General features: G+C 34.4%; 1 protein-coding gene and 2 long non-coding RNA genes across 7 annotated transcripts in view; 1 reads left to right on the top strand and 2 right to left on the bottom strand.

Moving 5' to 3' along the window:
• The window catches only part of Pdk1 (Phosphoinositide-dependent kinase 1), a 65,727-nt gene that overhangs the window by 36,580 nt on the left and 16,780 nt on the right, over positions 1-12,367 (top strand). The window lies entirely within an intron of this gene.
• Positions 4,920-5,761, bottom strand: LOC138857883 (uncharacterized). Its single transcript, XR_011397109.1, has 2 exons — positions 5,314-5,761; positions 4,920-5,245 (listed from the first exon to the last, which is right to left on the bottom strand). It is a non-coding gene; the product is annotated as an uncharacterized lncRNA (long non-coding RNA).
• LOC106619259 (uncharacterized) lies at positions 6,723-9,757 on the bottom strand. The gene is made up of 3 exons (XR_001330790.3): positions 8,145-9,757; positions 7,745-7,836; positions 6,723-7,527 (listed from the first exon to the last, which is right to left on the bottom strand). It is a non-coding gene; the product is annotated as an uncharacterized lncRNA (long non-coding RNA).

The raw sequence follows: 12,367 nt of genomic DNA, 5'->3' as shown, positions 1-12,367 counted from the left end.
GCATTGAACACACACACACACAAATTATTCACACTTGTGACTAATTGTGAAATTCAAATAAACACCTATAAATAATGAAATTGCAACTATTAAGAAATGTTTGTTCTTTTTTTTTTTTACATAAGTCACGCTGATAATCGATTATCGATTATTTATACTCCAAATTTCTATATGACGCTTGGCGCCTTTTTAGTGCTTTTATCAGCAATTCTTTTCTTGCTGATTGATCACATGCCAGCGCTAAAGTTTTTCAATAACTTAAGGCGTTTCTGCTACGTACGTGACGTGCGAATTCTTATCGCCACGCATTAATCGGTAGAAAGTTCTATCTGCTTAGTTGCCCGATGTGTGGCCACAACTGCCCCTACTGCTCCATAATTCATCAAAAGTTGCTGTTTTTTTTTTGATAGCTTCAGCGTTTCACTCTTTGGAAGACCGCGCTGGGTTTCCCCATTGACGTCGACTCATGCGCGCGTTTGCCCACAAATGAAATCAAAATATCAAAGTAGGCAGCAGTAGTTTTTGATTGTTGTTGTTACAGCAGTTTTTTATTGTTGTTGTAATAGCTGGTTTTTGCTGCTGTAGCAGTAGTATTTTGTTGTTGTAACATCATTTTTGATGTTGCAATATCAGTTTGTGTTGTTATAACAGCACATCTTTGTTGTAATATCCGTTTTTGTTGTTGTAGCAACAGTTTCGTTGTTCTAAAAGTAGTTTTTTGTTGTTGTAACAGCAGCTAGTATTATTGTTGTTTCAGCAGCTAGCTTTATCTTTGGCTAAAATAATGAGCCGCGCTCGTCAGCGCTAAGCAGCGCTGTTGCCGAGCCGCCGCCGAGCGCTGAACAAAACACGCGACTCACACGACTGTCCATGTCATTAGTCGCTGTTTTACGATTATTTTGTGACTGCTGTACACGCTTAACTATTTTCATTTTAATATTTTATTATATTACCATAGGCTTTATGGCATTGATCGTTTTGTTTTTTTTTTGTATTTTTTTTTGCGATTTGTGCTAATTTTAGACTGATCTACCTTTTCGTATTTGTTTTGATACTTACGCATACATACAGACAGACAGTTATGTATACATACATACAAACATGCATAATTCAGTTAGTCTAAGCAGGCTTTATCAATCAATTGAACATCAAAAACATTGTTTCAATGCGATTTATTGAATATTTGAATGACAGTCAAAGCAGCTGCGCTGACGCTTATCTGCTGACGTCGCTAATCGTGCAAATTTCGATTGCGTTTTTGCGATAAGCAATCACGAGAGTGTTTACTTGATATTTCGTTTTAAATATTTACTTTTTTCCTCTTTGTTGTTTATCGCATTAGAAAGCACACACACACATACACATACATGCAATAAGTGCCTATTAAACAAGCTGTTTCCCCATAAGCGTAATTTATTAACCACTTAATGTGAATTTTGTGCATATGCGTTAATATACACATACATATATGCATGTACATATGTTAGTAATATACACACATATAAATACACGCATATATATGTTTTTCAATGACCGCCTCCTTTTGTTAGCAATATGATTTTCTAATAGCGATATTTTCGCTATAAAAATCTATAGCGTGTTGTTTTTGCACTGCCACCTGCCCAGCAAGCATGAATGCAAGTACAAAACTACATACCTACATGTAAATATATAAATACAAGTTATAATAGCTGCCATACATATCTGTATGTATGTATAAAACTGTTGTTGTTGTTGCCATTACTGTGCACAAATAAATTTGTTTACTTCAATCAACACGCGGCACGAGAAAAATAGACGGGATAACAGGCGGGTATTGGGCCGTCAGCGGGTGTTAGCAGCGACGACAGACCAATAAACGACGCAAGTGTCAGCAAAAGTGACAATGGTGGCAAAAAGACAATGGTCGGTGTGTTGGTGCGCAAAGAAAGTGACAGCGACGATATAATATTATTATATATTATAAATATATTTTAATATACATATGTGTACTTATGCAATACATACATACATATATAGAAAGTATGAGCACAATAACAATGTCAAAGTACGAAACTGTTATCAAATCTGCAGGCAACAGAGCAATTAACATACATAACACATGTATGTATGTATATATATTTATATGTACACTATATTCATATTTACATGTTTTTGTAATATTGTTTTTGTTTTTTACAACAATTACACACGCTTATTACAAAATCGCCAACGTCTGCCATACTGGTTTATTATTGCTTTGTGTTGCATCTTTAATTTTATACCCTGAACAATGTAAATTAAGTTTGTCACGAAGTTTGTAACGGACAGAAGAAAACGTTGAAGACCCTAGAAAGTACAATATATGTATGAATGATTAGCTTAACGAGCTAAGTCGATTTAGCCTTCTCCAAGTGTCGTATCTGTCTGTATATACGCGCACTAGTCGCTCAGTTTTTGAGATATCGTTTGGAAGTTTTGCACATGTAGTTCTCTCCTTAAGAAAGTATTCACTTGTCGGACCCGTCAATATGGAACCACTATAGCATAGACATAGTATGTGAGCTGCCATACAAACTAATTGACAAAAATCAAAGTAAAGATTTTTTTATACCCTTTTATGCTTTAAGAAATGCACCTGTGAAGGCTTTTATAGCTGCGGTGCATTCGAAGTTTTTTTTTTAATTATAAATACAATAATTTTCATAAGAATCTTTTATGATGTGTGCAGCATTGTCAGCACAGCAACCGGTTCTAGCAATATTTTTCCTATAGATATATAATAGCTAATCTACAATACATACCATATGTACATATTTATATGGTAAATCATACTAGTAGTAATGTATAATTACCTGGCATACATACATACACATATACAAACAATGTACATTCATAAAAATAAGTTGTTTTGTTGTTTTGGTCATAAAAATAAGTAATTGCAATTCATTGCCTTGTGTTTTATTTTTATAACCTAAAATCCATCACCCACCCAAACATACCTCCACACACGCTCATTTACTCTATGCCCGGTGATTGCTGAAAATATCGGTGCTTACAATGACAATTGTTGAAATGGCGACACGTGTAGGTGATAAAAGTTTTGTTTTCCTTTACACACAAGTCTACTTACATACATGAATAAATACATACAAACAAACAGTGAGTATTTACCGTCATTTCGCTGACTAGCTTGTTGTTGATAACTCTTTCTCCCTCCATCAGTGGCTCCTTCATCTGCTAACCTTTGCTATAATTGAGTACTTTGCTATCAAATACATACAGACACTTAAAATGTGTCTCATCGCTTTGTCGAATATTTATTCTAACGGAGTTTTAATTTGAAATGTAGTGTAGCCATTATTTTGGATAATTTCAAAGTGTCAACGTTGTCTTTATTACATTAACTTGCCCCCACAGACGCACATACGTATATTTATGTATGTATGTGTGTTCATTCATACTTTGCTGGTTCGTTGTCCCCATTTTGTCATATTATCTATTTTTGTTTTTGTTGTGGTTTCTTCACAGAAAACATATCGTTTTACTTCCCAAATACTATACACATTTACCCTTTTCACTCTTTTATACCCAAAACTTTATGTGTTAGCAACAACTTCGGTATGTAATTAGTGTTTCGAAATCAGCAAAGTTCATTTGGCAATAGAAAATGTAGCAGCCGTAGTAAAAGTTTTATATAAAGTTGCTTTATTAAATTTTAATAATTATTTTTTGACCTCTGAAAATGTGAAATTTTCCATGGTCTTGACTTTAACTGCACGTCTTACGTAGTACGTAAGTATAAGTTTACTAGGTAGCGTTCCCCACTCTTCTGCTTATCTCTGTAACCCATTATTTTAATTTTTTATGATTTAATTCATGTGCACTACATCGCTTAGATTTAAGTTTTGTTTGTACTTTTAAATTTTTAATGAGTTTTCGAAGTACATACCATACACACACTTATACACATACCCCTACATATATAGTATATAAAAAATGTATATTTGTGCATGGTGAGCATTAAAAATCTAGGAAAGTTGCTTGTAAAGGGTGTTTGTGTAGGTGTCTATTAAAAGACTTTAATAATAGTCGCTTGAAAATAGTTATAATTATGTCACAATCCGAAGTTAATCGAATCGTTGTATACTATTTACTGCTAAACATGCAAGTTTTTGTAATTTTTATTAATTTTATTTCAATAATTTACACTTTTTTGTAATTCAGACAAAGTTTTCACAAATTGATCGAAAAGACGAATCTTTTTTACTGATACAAAAAATTTAGTTTGGTTTTACAACAACATAATTCATGAAAGAAAGTGCATTTTTTAGAAAAAGTCTTTTATTGACTTTTATTGAATTTAGTCACATTGGATGGTTATTTTCTAATATGATTTTTATAAATTATTTGCTACAAACTGTCGTTAAATTTATTACTAATGCTGTTCTGAGCACAAATTCATCGTATCGACGTACATAAAAATATTTGTTTATATATTAAATGCCTAGAAAGTAACACTTTTACCCTCATTCAACCCTTTACTTACGCATTGAACACCCGCCTGTACATAAAGTCTGTGTGCGTACTTAGCAATTCACTTGTTTTTCTTGTTTGTTGCTATTTTTTTTTCTCATTTGAGTTTCGCAAACTATTCGGCATTTTATCAAAATTGTCAATTCAGCTTTTTGACTTGTTTAGAATGCTGGTGTATTTTTGTTGTACATTTTTTGGTTGGTTATATCATAGTTTCGGTCGAACTTGGACTTGTGGGTTGGATGATAGCGCTGCTGTTGAGCCGGCGTTCAGCTGGCTTACGTGCCGACGAGCATGTAGGCACAAAAAAAAAAAATTTTTAAAATAAAAAATTTAAAAAAAAGGGAAAAATAAAAAAAAGTAAAATAAAACGACAAGAACAACAACACTGGTGACACAATTGGTTAGCTTTTTATATATGATCGACTTTTTTTTTTATTGCTTGATAATAAAAATGCGTGCTTACATACATAGATATTTCACTTTTGATTTATATACACATATATGTACTATGTACATTTGTAAGTATATGCATACATACTTATATACTAAGTGTACTGTATTTATTCTTCTGCCTTCTTTCTCCATTGCGCTACGCTACGCCGCTTAGTCTTGCTCTCACGTGCTTTTCGCATACACTTTTTGGTCGCCGTTTTGTTGGTGTTCATAGAAGTAATGTGCAAAATACCAAAAAAATACAAAAACTTTATTTTCGGTGCACAAAAATTTTCTGAAAATACATACATATGTGTGTATGTAAATACTCCCTTATTTATATATGCTATACATACTACAAACCTTATTGCGGAATTTAATAATATTTTGAAACTGGTTTAAAATAGCCATGGTTTGAGGTTAGTACAAGAAGTATGCATAAAATTTGCCGAAAATAGCAAACAAGTTTTTTGTTTTTGTTTGGCCACGGTTGTCTTTTGGTGCCATGTGCGTCATAGAGTGGATTATTCATTGCGTTTTTACTCTTTTTATACCTTTTGAATTTTAATTATATATACATATGTATGTATAATTTTTTATATTTTGTTTAAATTTTTTTTTTTTTTTGTTATATAAATTTTTTGTAATTTTAAATATTTTTTTTTTAATTTTTTATAATTTTTTTACTATTATATACATATGTGCGTATATATTTTTAAATTTTCATACCTTTTAATTTTTTATTTATACTTTTTTATTTTTATCCTCTTTTTTTAACATTTTTATATATATTTATTATTTTTTAAAATTTTTTTTTTATTACTTTTTTTAAATTTTTTTATTACATTTTTATATATATTTTTTTATATTATTTTTTTTATTCATTTAATTATTTTTTTTTTCTTATATTGCATTAACTTAACGGCACATGCGCGCATACTTGATTCATATATACATATCTACAAGTTTTTGCGCCTCTAAAAAGCCTCTCTAAATTGCATATCAGTTTTAATAAATTTAATTTGAAAATATTTCTGTTTTTCTGTGACGCTTTCCACTTATAACTGTCATTTACTCAGTTTTTTTGACTTCGCTGTCGCTTTCGTCATTTACGGCTGCGCTGACGCACGACATACCATGCGACGAATTTATTGCGCTTCACACTCACACACACACACATGTACACTGCAAATTGATAACAATTTTATAATGTATGTATTTAACTGTGCGCGCTTTTCCTCCTATTCAGAGCCCCTCAAAAAATCAGAAAATAACCATTTGTAATATTTATCAGCGCTTTGTTGGCTGTTTTCAGTTTTTACAACAGCAAAAGCAATATAAAATTATTTTCTAAAAAATAAATAAAGATAAATATTTTTGCGTCATTCACACATTTGTTGGTTTTGCTATTTGCGTATATCCATGAATGCTTGAACGTCTACAGCGCAAATGACTGACGCACGCCGTTGACGACAACATTACCGCGACGATCAGCCGGTTTCAGTTTGCTCTAAGTTGTAGACCTAGCTAACGCTAGCCAGCTGACGTTGTAGATTTGGATTTGTTTCGCGCGTCCAGCTGACTGTGCGCCCCTGACGTCCGCATACGCTGGCACATATTTTGTCACATGATAAGCGTTCGCAGCAACGCATATATCACAGTAGCTACTAGAAAAATTGTAGACCTAGGCGCGCTTGTGTTGGAGCACGTGTCGACCGTTTACATTCTCTAGGTCTTCAAGGTCCCAGCGCCTGGCCGAAAGATGGTCAGCGAACAATTTACGCGTACAATTGCGTCTTTGTGATTTTAGTTAAATATTTGTTTGTAAAAATAACAGCAAAATGTGTCGTCTGTGCCATAATTAGATATTGTTCTCTATCAGCTACACCATTGAGTTCAAACATTGTCTGTCTTTTATCGCCGCAATGTAAGTTATTACGACTAAAAGTCGGAACATAACACGTGTGTGTGTGTGTTTGTTTTTGTGTCTACCTCGACGCTGTTTATCGCTTGTTTGCAACACGTGCTTCCCTTCCGCTGCACTTTTATCATGCTCCGCACTGTTGCATTCCGCAGCAATGTTTTTCCCGCCATTTTACATGCATGCTGCACACACACATGCAATACGTACACATGCGCGTATATATATGTATGTATATTCGTTTAGTTTTGTTTGCATTGCTTCCATGTCGCTGCTGTTTCTCCTCGCACTTAATTTTCTATTTTCGTTTCAAGTGCATTCCATGCAGTCGGCGGACTCTGACCGCCCGCCCTCTTGCGCTCACTACGTTTATATATTCTTCCTGCTATCTTTTGTCTATATGCGTGTTTTTCTTATTGTTGTTGACTCACTCACAGCCGTCTTTGTTGTTTCGGTTGTTTATAAAAGCCGTTGAACCGCCTTGCCTGCCCGCCTGCTGATTACCGCCTTTGAAAATGCTGCGCTCGCCCCTTCTTTGCAGCTGTAAGTTATTTTCCAGCATTTCCAAATGATTTTACATTAGTAGCGCTGCTGAAATGTTTCTTTTTTCTACATCGTTTATCTGCTTCGTGTGTGTCTGCTTTGTTGGTGTTTTGCTGAAAAGATATGAGAAAATGTTTTAAAAATCTCGTAGATTTTAAGCCGATTTTTAGATTATTTTATGTATATATATAGGTATATATATATTTATATATTTGTTTTCTCTGTTGGTTGTAATTTTAACAACAATTGTTGTTGTAAGTGTCAACTGTACACATTTTTTCGAGCTGTCTTCTAATAGTTTTGGGGTTTATCATTACCGCATGCGATTACCTTCGTTGTACCCCATATCTCTTAGTTGTTGGTGAGAGAGTCACTGAAGATGTAGTAACTTCGCGTGTCACATGAATTTTGAAGATTTTGGTCTATAAAAATGCAAGAAAAATTTGTTTGCGTAAATAATACCTTTCAACATATATTTTTCACAATAACACTAAGGCTGTGCACATAGTGGAGCCTGGGCGATGTAGGCTTGTTGACAAAATGTATATATGTATGTTTACTAAAAATAAATATTTGAGTTTATGATTTTTATTTTTGGATACAATTAGCCTAAATTTCAACTAATTCAGCACTAGTTTATTGCTTTTCACTCTAGTCGGTGTCTAGTCTAATATCTAAAATGTGCCAAAAAAATCAGCTGAAACCCCCTTCTTAGCTTGCCCACACATACCCTAATGCTGCATTGCGTCGGCGTTAATTTTTTTCATTTCATTTTTGATTCTTTTCGTTGTTTTTTCGCATAATGTCAGCTCGCATATATTCTCGTATGTGCGTTTTTACTCTTCTTCTTCTTCTTCTTAATTTTTAGTGCAGTCACACACAGTATGCAATTCAGCGTGTTTATGAAATTTAATACACACGGATTTCGAACTTTGTCCCTCACCGACGAATTTCAATTTGGGTCATTAACCTGCGTTGTCGTATGAAATTAAATGCACGTATGTGTGTGTTTTTGCTTTTGTATATGTGCGTGTGCGTATGTCTCGCTTACATTTCGTTAATTTCTCGGTTGTTTCGACTTTTTCAATTGGATTTTTATTTATTACTTTTCACTGTCCTTTGAACATTTTCATTAGTTTTGACCACAAACACATGCACACGAACACACCTATTTATGTATATATAATATACAGTTCACCCACACGCATACAGTAGACCCTGACTGTCTGCTTAGTAGTTGGTTGTAGTTGTTGCTGGTCATATTTAATTTTGCTCTGCTCATTTTTGGTCATCATATTTCACGCTTCTTGTGCACATACATATGTATGTATGCACCTGGAGGTTTGCGCCGCGCGTCGTGTCTGTCTTCAGGACAAAGGCAAAGTCTGCTCTTTGTTTAAAAATTTATACATACATGCGTGTGGTGGAAACTACCTGCCTAACTGCTAGCGCATTCTGCTTTGACTCTCCCACAATACTTTGTTGTTGTTTTAGTTCTTTTGTTTTTATGACTTCGTTTCTTGCTGTAGTGTCTGGAGTGTCCGCCGTCGATTAATATGTTTCACTTAACCTTTGGCTTTGCGGCGGCAGCTTGGTCAGTGCGCATCAACAGCTGCAGAATGAGGCCAAGCGCACAGACGAACGGCCGAATAGCAGCGTGTAGCAGAATAACTAACGACAGCTGTGCACTGTTGCTTTCCTCCTCCAAGTTTAATGACTGTATTTAAGTCTCTAAACGTTTTAGTGCGCGTAGAGACGAGACTCCTTGATGCGTCCTCAATTGCGGTGTCCTTCATTTCACATTTGAAGCGCCCAACAATTGCTGCGCGCATTTAATTATAACAACATGCAGTTGTTGCTTTTGTAGAGGAACTCTGAAGTATAACCTTCAGTTTTGCTTTATAAAAAACAGCGCAAAGAGCAACAACGAAGCGAAGCGGAAGTAAAGCAACAACACCAACAACAAGACAATGTAATATACGAGCACAACGGCAGCGGCAGCGGCGGCGTTTATGACATTTAAAAAATCCTTTGCGTGCAGTCAATATGTCGCCGAAAGGGCAATAAACTTAGCGGTGTGTACGAGCGAGCAGCAGCAACAACAAAACTTACAAACAAACAAAAAATAAGAAGTAATCCACAGCAAATGTTTGTCAAACGACAACAGTTGGGGGCTTCGTTTGAGTAAGCAAGACGTATGAGTCACTTTTTCGGCTGCGTTTTGTTTATAATTACATTTTTCTTGTTTTTGGAAGCGTTGCATTGTGCCTGCTGCGAGAAGAAGGCGCGTAAAAGGAAGAAGCAAACACGCTTGTATTGATTTGATTGAGCCCAGTGACGTATGCTTGACTATAAATTATATATTAAAGCAGTTGAAACTTGTGATGAGAGCCATGTGGTGGATAAATTATTGAGCTCAAAAGTACTAGAATTTTGTTTCTAAGAATTATGAGTTGTAAAAATAGGTATTTGAAAAAGTTTTCAAAAATGTTTTTAACATTTTTTTTCTTAGATTTTCAAAATATTTTTTTTTAATATGAAAAGTTTTTTTTTTTGTTTTATTATCAAAATTTTATCGAATTTTAAATATTTTTTTTATACTTTTCAATTTTTTTTATATTAAAATTTTTTTTTGACAATTTTTGTATATAAGCCAAAATAAAGTAAGGTGGTCACTCACTTCATTAAGGTTACTTGAAACCTGCATAACACAGTAATATTTTTTTCCCATTTTCCAACTCTACTTCGCACCAGTTCAACGACAACAACGCAAAAATACAACATAATACCTACACAAATATATAAATACATGCATTAATAGTAATAAATTTTTCCTCAGCCTACACATTTTTTCGACCAGTTCTGAAATATACATTTGTTGTTGTTTTTATTATTATTTGGCGCTTCATGCTCGAACGCCAACTCACTTTTGTAGCTCAAGTGTGAACTTTTACTCATCTCGCAATGTCTTCGTACACCTACCTTTCTTTTCAGATATTTTCCCCCGATTTTCTGTGACAGAGGTATACTTTTTCATAGTATATTTATAGCATTAATTGTGTGTGGGGGGAATTCAAATGAAAACACAGCTCAGGCAGGCACGAAATTTATATAACATTTAAGTTAAAATGTAATGTTAGGCAAAGCTTCAGCATTGTGCGCCAAATTTTCGTTATTTTTTGGGCGTATAAAATTAGTTTACTCCTAAATTATGTCCCCTTCGTTCTGTGTGAGTTTTTTTTATTTATAGCCGAACTATTAATTATATACTTATTTTATGCTCGCCCTAAGCATACATTTTTGTATGTATATATGGTAGTCGATATTTCACTCTCCCTTTAGCCCTTAACAATAGTCGCCCTGACAGTTAACTAATTGTTGTGTTGCCACGAATTAGCATTGGCGACGAAAATATATGTATATGGTATTTTTCACTCTCTTTGTCGGCGTATTTTGGTTTCTAATTAATCGCTTCAATTAATTTACACTAATATGAAAACCCTACGCGGGTCTCAATATATTTAAACATATATACACCATTTCACGCGCTGTTTGATTAAAAGTTTGGCAGAACTCATTGTTATCATAGGAAGTTGATAGTTTGACGGCTTATTATACGACAGGCTGCCTATAAGTTACAAAAAGTATGAAAAATAAGCGCTTAGCATGCAAAGTCCTGCTTTTCATTCTATGTAAGCCTACACATGACTCACCCCGCAGCTATTATATGCATAAATTTGTTTGTTGTTGGTGGCGTTTTCGCCGTATTCTGTGTTTCATGCAACAATCAAGTCAAAATTATAAATCTTTCACAGTTTTTTCGTAATTTTAAAGGTTTTTATAAACCTATTGAGAATTACAAGCGCGGTATATTAAGCGAACAAAATTGTAAAAAATTTAATATGTATTATATAATTAATTTATAAACATTTTGTAAAAATATTTTTAAATTCAAACTGTTTCGGGTACAGCAAAGTCTGAATGGCATTTCCACCACACTCTACAATTCACCATTATCATTCATGCGCCATTCTCTTGTCTTGTATGGGTGTTATTTATTGAGTGTGGTGGCGGCGGATGTCGTTGCCACAACACAAACGCACACATATGTATGCTGTATGCAACACTGACGCTGTTATGCATTTTGCGATTTATGTGGCAGCGTCGCACTACCCGCTCGGCTCATCGCAACTCGAAGCTCTTGTTTATGTTTTGTAGCTTGCTTGCTGCAAGTTTTATGGCATTATTTCTAGCAGCATCAGCAACAGCGGCAATTGATGTTTGTGTTTGTTGTTTGTTTCTGCCTTGGTGTGTATGTGTGTGTGTTTGTGTCGGCAAACAGAGTGCAATGCGCATGCGCGCAAACCAAAAGTTGTCGGATTGCATTCCTGAACGAATGACAGCAAGCAAACGTGAAGTTTTATAGCTTTTGCGATTGCTGCCTGAGCTCTGTATGTTCTACTTGTAGTTGTTGTTGTTGTTGCTCTGCTGCTGGTGGTATTTGTGGCAGCGGGATGCTGCTGCCGCATCCAACCTAAGTTCATCTCCTCTTATACTTATGCCATTCTTTGGGGCTTATTGGCTGCTTTTGCCACACTTTGATTTGTTTATTTCTCAATTTCGGTTTTCTCCAGCGGCCGAAGCTGCCTTTTTTCTTTGTGTGTGTGCTTGTTTGTGTTTTATGTATATGTGTGGTTGCTTGGGAACGCCAGAAATTGGCGCGCATTTTTTTGAGGGCATTCCTCCCCATTGCTGCTTGTTATTTGAATTGTTTTAGGTGCATTGCGATTATTTATGCAACTGCGCGGTGTTTATTAAAAAAATTATAATAAAATTGAAATAAATATCAAAACAGTAAAAAGTAAAAATCAACATAAGTATGAAACAAATAAAAATTAAAAGGAATTAAACACAAAAATAATGAAAAAATAATTTAATTAAATTAAAATAAAG

This window comes from Bactrocera oleae, chromosome 6 (genome assembly GCF_042242935.1).
Source record: "Bactrocera oleae isolate idBacOlea1 chromosome 6, idBacOlea1, whole genome shotgun sequence".
NCBI classification, from domain to species: domain Eukaryota; kingdom Metazoa; phylum Arthropoda; class Insecta; order Diptera; family Tephritidae; genus Bactrocera; species Bactrocera oleae.
Note: the sequence above shows the minus strand (reverse complement) of the source record. Positions and strands in the feature narration are given on the sequence as shown.